Here is a 9,720-nt window from a genome sequence, read left to right as displayed (position 1 = left end):
GTCTCTCTGGCCAACTCTGCATACCTGTGAACCACCTTGACTAAGGGGAGTATCCCCCACCCTCAACCCTCTCCAGCTCAACCTTATTAAAGTAACAGAGTCCTGGCTTTCTGTTTCAGGGTAATTCTAAGAATGGAATCCCACTCCAAGGTCACAAACTGCAGAGTTCTCTGTGCTTGAATAGGAGAGCGCTACCTACCGCAACCAGGAATAATTCCCCTCAGTCCGATGTGTGGGCTCAGCTATTGCAACCCCACGGGTTGGTAAGGAAGCGGCTCATAGCAAGTTCACTTTACTGAGGGATTCCAGAACACTTCAGGTCACTTCGCTGCAGTCAACAGCACCCAGGGTCACGTTGTGACATCCAAACAAACAGCAGGGGCCCAGAGTTAAAGTCACATTGATCACAAGTGGAATCCACATATCACATACAGCAAAGGGCAAGAGAAATGGGGTGGGGGTAGAGGACTGGAGGGTACAGGGGTCCTCCTCCAGTGCTGCAAAATATATCTTTTGAACCACAGTTCCTCCTGCTTCTCCTTGGGAAACCCAACATGCCCTGGCATTCTCTGTTGATTCAGGCAACATGCACTGGCCAACTTTTGGTTAGAGTCCTGTGCTTGGCACAGACCAAGAAGAAATGTGCCAGAATCTTTTTCCTTGAAGAAGTTTTATACTAAGGCAGCCCACCAACCTCATTTTTCTAACCTGCATGGTAGGGGGTCAGGGGGAGGTACCTGGCTCGGAAGGTCTCTGGTGAACCCACAATCTGGGCTGGAATCAGGGTGCTCCCACCCTAATTGCTGTCACTTCCCAAAAGCCACTTGAAAGAGCAGACTGAGGCACTTGAAAGGTTAAGGATACAAGCAGGCCTCTCACGACCAATCTCAGATTGAGGTTTCCCTTTGGTGTAAGGGGGGCCTCCAAAGTTACATTCTAGACAGAGGGGAGAACAGGTGTGAAAGTACAAAGTGTGAAGGGTGTTTCTAGGGCATGGGTTATTCTGTCCCCTCCCTCTGTTTGCTTAATGCTAACTAACACAGACAGACATCTCACCTCTCTCTTTCTGGCAGGGCCCTCTGGGAATACACATTTCCTAAGGAAAAGCCAGAGAGAGAAATGTGGGCCCTATGCTGGAACTGGAGGAGAAGCAATCCCTGGAAAGCATTTAAGGCAGGAGGCTTGTTGGAATGTCACAATGTGACAGTGATCAGCTACAGACAATTCCTGGAAAAACACTGAAGTGTCCCTAAATCCCAAAATAAAAAGAAATGGTCAGCAGCTGCTCTGATTCCCTAAATCCATAACTCCCTTCAGGAAGGAGAAAGATGTTGATTCATTCTTCCTCATTGAAGAACTGTGTCCTGGGCCATATGCAAAAGGCTCTGATGGCTCCCCAATCAGTGGGGCCAAAGTGAGCCCCTTCCTAGGAGTGGGATTTGTGGCTGGGCCCTGTGCTTCTCAAGGCCCTCATCTTCTTCCCCTTGGGTTCCCTCTCTCTTCTCGGTGTGATTGTGAGCTGCAGACCCCTTTCATTTACAGTTACACTCAAAGACCCCTACAGGCCCTACAAGGTTGGTGTAACTGAGTATATTTATTTAAGTACTCATTATGTATTAAAGGCAATAATAACAATAAGCCAGCTGACCTTCACTGGGCACCAAGCTCTGGCAAAGGGCTTTAATGAGGCAGGTTCTGAAACAGGGTGTGCCCCAGACTGGCCGGGCTTGATGCTCTTTATAAGCTTAGACATGTCAAGTGCCCTCCGTAAACTCTGAAGGAAAGCAGTACTTTCTTCATAGGACTGTCAAAAAAATTAAATAAGATAATGCAAGGAAAGCACTTAGCATAGTGTCTGGCACATAGAGGAGCTTAGCTTAATAGATGTTAGCTGTTATGACTATGTTATTCAGTCTACACCACAACCCTGAGAGGCATGCGCATTTCTCAGATTAAAAAACTGAGGCTAACACGTGAAGTAAAAACTGGCAGAACCAAAAGATGACACAGACAAATCTACAATTACAGTTCGAGTCCTCAATACTCCTCTCTCAGTGACTGATAGAGAAGACAGGCAAAAAATTGGTTTTGACCTAACAATACTACCAACTGCTGGGACTAATCGACGTTTACAGAACACCCCACAACAAGAGAAGGCACACTCTTCTGAGGTATACATGGAACATTCAACAAGACAGAGCACATTCTGGGCCATAAAACAAATATTAAATTTAAAAGAATAAGTAAGCATAAAAACAGGTTCTCAAACCATAACGCAATTATACTAGAAATCAATAACATAAAGATACTTGCTAAAGAACAAAGTTTCAAATAATTCATGGATCAAGAGGAAATCTGATCATCTCAAAAGAAACAGAAGAAACTAAGGTTCTGTGAGTTTAAGTGACTTGCCTAACGATAGGCAGAGGAAAGCCCCAAACCTGCTATCTCGATTCTGATCCAAAAAATACTAAAGACAAACGATGTCCTTGAGAACTTCACAAAATAAAATGGCCTGATATTTATTCTAACTAAAGTGATAACACCAAAAGATTTTTTTAAACAATTTTTTACAGAAGGCAAACATCTTGCCCTGAAGGGCAGTCTAGACATCCCATATCTGCCAGCAGAATTTTGCCTCCAATGGTTTACTCAGCCTCCCATATCACAACTAGGGACTGTGCGACTAAAGGAGCCTGTCCCCCAACATGGCCTCAAAGCTTCTCAAATACGGGGGCTTTTGCTTCAGAAGACCACTCTCAGGTGGGATGCACTTTACAATTTATAAAGTTCCTCTGTACCCTTATCTCGTGGTCTTCACTAGAGCCCCATTATTATACCCATGTAACAGAGCAAGAAAGTGAAGTGTGCCTCCTGACATCTACAATGAGTAAGCGATGCCACCCTTCTGTTCACAAGAGAAGGTGTGTCCACATGGAAAAGAAATCTGATACCTTTCTTTTCCACATGGAAAAGAAATCTGATACCTTGACCTGGGTTCTACAAGAAGCCAGCACTCCTAAACTCCACTGGAGCCATCCTCTGAGTCCTGGAGGTGCTCTTGCCTAAGGACGGCAAGGTGGCAGTCCCTGCTCCAATCCACCTACCAGTCAGCTTGCTTTATGCTATTGCCAAGCTGAGGAGCAAGGCTCTGAAACTCCATGATAGGAAGGGAAGGGAGGGCAAAGAAGAGCCTTGGTCAATAAGGCTAAAACAGGTACACTTCACATGCCAGCAGATGATTTTTTTTAAGTTAAAAACAAAAACAAGTCTATGGCCATGCTACCCTGAACAAGCCCAATCCTGTCTGATCTTGGAAGCTAAGCAGGGTTAGGCCTGGTTAGTACTTGGATGGGAGACCACCTAGGAAGACCAGGTGCTGTAGGTGTAAAAAATAAAAAAATAAGGGATTGTGAGCTGACAAGGTCCTTGCAATCTGTGAGGTCAACCAAAGATTGCCTCACCTAAAAAAAATAAAATAAAAAAATAAAAAGATTCCATACCAGCTGGAATAGGCCCAGAAGACATGGTTAAAGGCATTGCACCCAACAGCTTCACTGTTCAGTACAATACGGTAGCCACTAACCACATGTGGCTATTGAGTACTTACAGTGCCACATGACAAAATAATACTTTTGATATACTGGGTTAAATAAAATATGTTAAAAGTAATCTCACTGATTTCTTTTTACTTTTTAAAGTATGGCTACTAAGAGAAGTTTAAATTATGTGACACATTATATTCTTATTGGATGGCATTAGACTAATACAGTGAGACCCTGTAGTTCAGATGCTCATGGGGTGATGAAGCTCACTCAGGCCAGGGACTGATATCTTTTAAAATCAGAGATTTTGATTGAGGAAGGAGAAGAGCTACCACATAAAACAAATACATAATGTATGTTATTTTGTTTTGTTTTGTTTTGTTTTGTTTTTTGAAGAAAAATCCCTTGGCAACAGGAAGCTTAACTGTACCAACAAGGGCAGCAGTGGAAAAAACTGAAAATTAGTCTACTAAGGTCACCCTGACCTGTCCCCTGAAATGCTCCCAGTTCTCTCCAACTGCACAGGCCCATCAGGCTCTGGATGGAAGGGGAAAAGGGCAGAAAACACCTTCCCACACACACCCAATTAATCTTCCCCTATCCATGCTGATTCTCACCTCTTGCTTCTAGGTCTAGAATATAGGACTTGCTCAGATACCCAAGGGCAGGACTCTAATCCTCCAGCTGGGCTTGCACTGGGCCCACTGCCCACTTATATTCTGCCTCTGGCTCAAAGGTTTCCCCACTTCAAGTTAATGGTGAGCCACCCTTCCACACAGAGCCACTCTTCCATGAAGTATCCACCCCCTAAACCAGGGGATGCTGAGGGTCCTTTTTTGGCATTCTAAGTGCTATCTTTGTCTGAGATTTGCTGTGATAAAAAACATTAATCACAGTACTGCCACTGATCATGTTTTTCCAGAGATTCCCTAACGGCTACTTACAATTTAAGATTCTAAGGATTCCACCAATAAAATTATCTCCTAAGGGCGGCACCCCAGGGGTGGTGATCTACCTTGATCTGGGTGCTCATTATATAGGAATGTCCAGTTTGTGAAAATGCCTGAGCTGTACCCATATGATCTATCACTCATCTAATTGTACATTCTTCTTAAGGAAGAGTTTACTGAAAAGATAATAGTCGTCTTCCTTTCTTCTGCTTCCCTCCCACCCATTTCAACTCATCCTGAATCCCTTGGGGCCACATGCTAGCCTTTTCTTCCTGTCTTGAATACTTTCTCCTGAGGCCTCTGCCCTGCCGTCCCTCTACCAAGAGCATCTGGCCCCACTGGTTTATCACTCAGGTCTCAGAGCACCTCCTCACACATAGGGAACAGATATTTCGGATTTCAATCCCACTTCCCCACCAGCAACTCTCTAAAACACTGACAAATTCTACCTCCTTCAGAGAACTTTCTATATTTCCAGGCTTCTATATTTCCCTCACTAGAATGAAAGCTCAGTGACCTTTAACTGTCCCCCAACACCAGATTCTCAATAAAGATCAGTTGTATCAATGAATGAATAAAAGGAATGAATGAACCAGGTTGAAGGCTGCTTGGAGCAGAGATATATATTATGGGCTCCACGGAGAATGGTTGGTTGGTTGATGAAAAAAGTGAATAAGGAAGCTTTGATAGAAGGAAGAATACAGGAGAGAGGAAAACCCATTGGAATTGGAGCCTGGGGAGAGACGCCATGAAAAGGCAACCTTTCTGGCCTATTACTTTACAAAGGGGTCGCCACCTCAGCAAGTCAGGTTTCCAGACACCAGGGCCCATCTCATCTCACTCCATCCCGGCACAATGGTTTACAGGTTGTAAACCATTTCCACCCGTCAACCCAGGAAGGACACGTTCTGCAGCTGGCTCAGAGCCAGTGAGTGGAGAAACCAGGGTTCAAACCCTGCTCTTGCCTCAGCTAGCAGAGCTGGCCTCCTGCTCCAAGGGGATTGCGGGACAGGGGGAGAAGGGGGTAAGGATTGCCCAGGGGGATTAAACGGCATCAGGGTCTCACTGTTCCCACACATCACATGCCCCCACCATTCACACTTCCAAACACACTCACACATGCTCAGTCACACACCGTGTTAGTCATACACACTCACACACAGATTCCAGGACACACTCTCAGAGCAACTCTGACCATACAATCTCAAAGGCTCACAATCTCAGACTATAAAACCTGAGACAATCCCAGAGGCTCACACGCAGACACACACACGACCTCAGAACTCTCTGATATACACTAACAAATCTGAGGTCCTCTATCTCGCTCACTCTCTCACACACACACACACACACACACACACACACACACACACACACACACACACACACACGCCCCCCAACCTCGCTCCCATACTACGCCCCGCCCCCGTTGCCTGGTAACGGTGGGCCCGCCCACCGGGCGTTGGAGGCGGTGCCCGCAGGCCTGCACACCCGACTAGCCACCCGGATCCCTTTTCCTGTACCCCCGCGCCCAGCGCGGTCAGTACCTGCCTAAAGTCAATGTTTCCCAGGCCTCCGCAGCAGTCCGGCCTCCCCACGGAGTTGATCATAGGTTCTGCTCCGGGCCCCCAGATCCTCTAAACCGGGGGACCACCTCTGGAGGGACCACGCGGGGGCCTCGCGGCAGCTACTTGCCCCCAGGACCGGCCCCATTGAGCCGGGGAAGCGCTGCCGGCCGGGGTGCTTTCACGGTGACCCCTACTTCTCCCGGCCTTCTGGGAAAAGTAGTTCCCCGTCTCCGCGACGCGCCACTTTCCTGGAGCTCGCGACGGTCTCTCGAAGAGCCAAGAACTACAAGTCCCAGAGACATATGCTTCAGCGAGTGCCGGTTCCGCGGCGGCCACGCGGCAGTGTCCGCTCGGTTCAGCCTTCCGTTTTACCCCCGTGGTTATTGGGTCCCGCACCCGGCCCGCCAACTGACCTGGCGTCCCTGTCCTTGGCTGGCGACGGCGGGCCGTAGATATAAGTAGCTTCCTGCGCAGCCCCCTGCGGACTTGGCCTCGGCCCAGGCTCTGGTCTCCCGCCCACCTCTGAGATTTGCGTTTACCCAGAGGCGGTGCAGACTGAGCACACCCTGTACCCTGCAGCCGAGGCTATTCCTCGCGACCCTGGGCTCCTCCGCCCATGCGGGCTCCTCCGCCCATGCGGCCTCCACGAACTTAGCCCCAGAGACACTTCCTCCACTCCTATGTTCCTTCACCTTATTCTCTCGTTCATTCACAGGGTATTTGCTGAACTCGTCTGTATGTTGTACTACAGTAGCCGGCAACACAAGGTCCTGGCCCTCACCTGTCTCCTTACAGAAATAAGAGACAAAACAAGAATAAAAGATTATAACTTAGATAAGTACTATGATGGAAAAAAACTAGGGGCTAGGTCAGATGATAACAAGGGATACTGCCTTAGAAGGCTCAGAGAAGTCCTCTGAGGAAGGCCCGGCAGCTGAGAAGGTGCCAGACATGCAAAATATGGGGGCAGAGCAGAGTAAGAAGAGGGACTGCTTGCACTTCAGGAATCTAGAAAAGGCTGGTGAGCTGTAGAGGAGGGAGAGGTAGAGAAATTGAGAATGGGATGGCAGAAGTTGAAAAAAGTAGGTGGGATTTTAGATGGTTGGTTTCCAAGAGAGCCGCTTTTGTAGAGAAATAGACTCGAGATTCCCATATTTTGCACAAAGCCACGCAGCCAGCTGGGAACCTGGGCAGGACTTACACAATGCTAACTGCTTCCTAATTCAAGCGGCTCACTGCTCTCCCCCTTGGTCCTAAGCACATACTAATCTTGAGTATTTACTGAGCAGCCACTGGATGCTCCCCTCTGTGCAGAGGGTTTACAGATAGACTCAACCTTCATGACATCCTTAGGATGAGGCAGGCCCACCAAAGAGACAGGAAGGACACTGGCTTTGGAGCATGCACTAGCTCTGTGACTAGGCAAATTTTAGGTTTTTTCAAAAGTAAAAGGGAAATAAATGATAAAACTCACCACACAGGACCTAAACTCACTACACAGTGCAGTGGGAAGTGCTTAAATGACAACTGGCCACAACAGGGCAGGGTACACAATAAATGATCAAGGGCTAATTTACCTACTGACCACTGTTACAAGGGTCAAGAGCTCCCTTCCTCAGGGTGTCCAGGGGGGGCCTGCTGGAACCAGAGCCAATTCTGGGGAGCCTGCTAATGAGGAGGGCTCCTAGTGAGCATTCTCCCTGCCCACCATTACATGTCTACTTCACAGAAGCCCAAGCTTTCTCCTGACCTACCTGGCTGCTCCTATGGTTATTAAGCCAGGAAAATGAGTTTTTGTGTATTTGGTTTATCTGGAAACAGAGAAGGTGTTGCAGGAAGCAACACCTGACAGAGGAAATTGGATGCTCTCAGACAACTTTGTTAGAGGAAGGAGACTTTAATGCCAGCGGAGAACGTGGGGCTTTCAACAGATCCAAAGCACAATCTCCCCTTGGTTAGATTTCTTACAGCTTATATACCCTTGCAGTGTCCTTGCAAGAGGCACATGATTCCTTTGTCTGAGGTTTCACGTTTGCTTCATGACTCGGGATGGGAGGGGAAGCTTCGGGTGGATGGGGGCTGTAAGGGAGGAGGAATTTCCAGACCACCGGTTTTACAGGTCGTTTGTTTTGCGACCTTGGCGTTATCAGCACTGTTACAGGATTCTCGAACAGAGACAGGACATTGAGGCTATAGATAGGAAGTAACACTTAAACGCCAGCACCTGCTCAGCGGATTCCTATGCAAAGGCTGAGCCCTGATTGTAATATAACAAGCAGTTTTATACAGTCTTGTTATTCCTACACAGCTCCAGAGATAAGGAAGGACATTAGTTGGTTGGCAAGCCATGAATCAACAGATGTGAGCTGGAGAGTCTGGAAGGGGGAGAGAGGGCAGTTAGGAATGGGCTTTAACTGGCTGAGTTGGTCATTTCTGTACGCCCTTTCCCCTGCACTCTTTCAGATGCCTCCTCTCCTCTCTCAAAGGTAAACCTCAGAGGTCACACCAGAGCTGAAGCAACTAAAGGAATACACTCCTCCACCCCAACCCAGCCCCTGCCACTCTCCCTCTGTGAAAAGAAAACACCCAGACATGCAGAAGCCAGACTACAGCTTCAAATGTGATTAGGTTTGTTCAGATCAAAAGCCTACTGCTGAAGATATTTTGAGGCAGAAGTGTTTGCCTGATCCTTTGAAAACTCCCTAGTCCAAGAGCTTGCAGGGAAATCATCCAGGCCAACATCTCTCACTAGAATATTGGCATCTCTAGCAAATAGAAAAATCACTTCCGCTTACATGCCTCAGGTGATAGGAGGTTCACCACCTTGAGGTAGCCTCCTTCGCTGTTAGACTGGATTTTTATTCATGATACAGACCCAAAGTCACCCTTTCTGAAGCTTTAACAAATAGAGCTGCGTTCTACTCTTAGGGTTATCTCTCTTTGCCCCTTGATAGCTCTTCAGATATGGAAAGCCATCTATCAGGGAATATCTCCCAGTGGGCTCCAGAGCAAACATCTCCAGATGACCACTCCAGCCAGGAGTTTGACCCTTGCTACAAGGGGATCGAAGCTAAAAGCCATTTCTGCATTTCTTTATTACCTGCCTTCTTCTGCCCTACTTCCCCCAGTGGCACTGGATCTGGCTGCATGGCTCCCCGCAGTCACTAAAATAGGCTCTTATTACTAAAATTAATATTTGCTCATTGGGTGGCTTTGGGTAAAATCTAAACCTTTTCCTACCTGAATCTATTTTCTGTTCATAAAATATGTATAACCATCTCTAGAGCACAGCTGTGGTAAGGATTAAAGGTAATAATATGCACAAAAGTGCCTAGCAAACAGTGGGTTCTCAATAAATGTTTGCCTTCCTCCTTTCTGTATAATTGAGACTCAGCTGTTAAGATCACATGACACTGACGAACACACTAGGGTTTAGAGCTAGGCCAGCACTGGGGCCCAGGAGAGCTGCTAAGTTTCCAGGAAGACAATGGGGTGAGGAGCAGGACAGGCAGCCGGAACTACTCTCCAGACAGCCTCCCCTGAGTCACTAGAAATCACGTCATCAAGAGTTCTTTAAAACCAGGAGGGTGGTCATGATGTCCAGTGCCTATCTCCTAGATTCAGTCCCAATTGCCTCCACACTGCCTGTGGAGGGTC

The 9,720-nt window shown here is 47.4% G+C and overlaps 1 pseudogene; it reads left to right on the top strand.

The window, feature by feature from the left end:
- The first annotated feature begins 3,269 nt into the window (after positions 1 to 3,269).
- On the top strand, positions 3,270 to 3,388 carry LOC112477058 (annotated as a pseudogene).
- Positions 3,389 to 9,720: the final 6,332 nt, after the last annotated feature.

The sequence above is a fragment of the Pteropus alecto genome, unplaced genomic scaffold (assembly GCF_000325575.1).
Source record: "Pteropus alecto unplaced genomic scaffold, ASM32557v1 scaffold52, whole genome shotgun sequence".
NCBI classification, from domain to species: Eukaryota; Metazoa; Chordata; class Mammalia; order Chiroptera; family Pteropodidae; genus Pteropus; species Pteropus alecto.
This window is presented reverse-complemented; position numbering and strand designations above follow the sequence as displayed.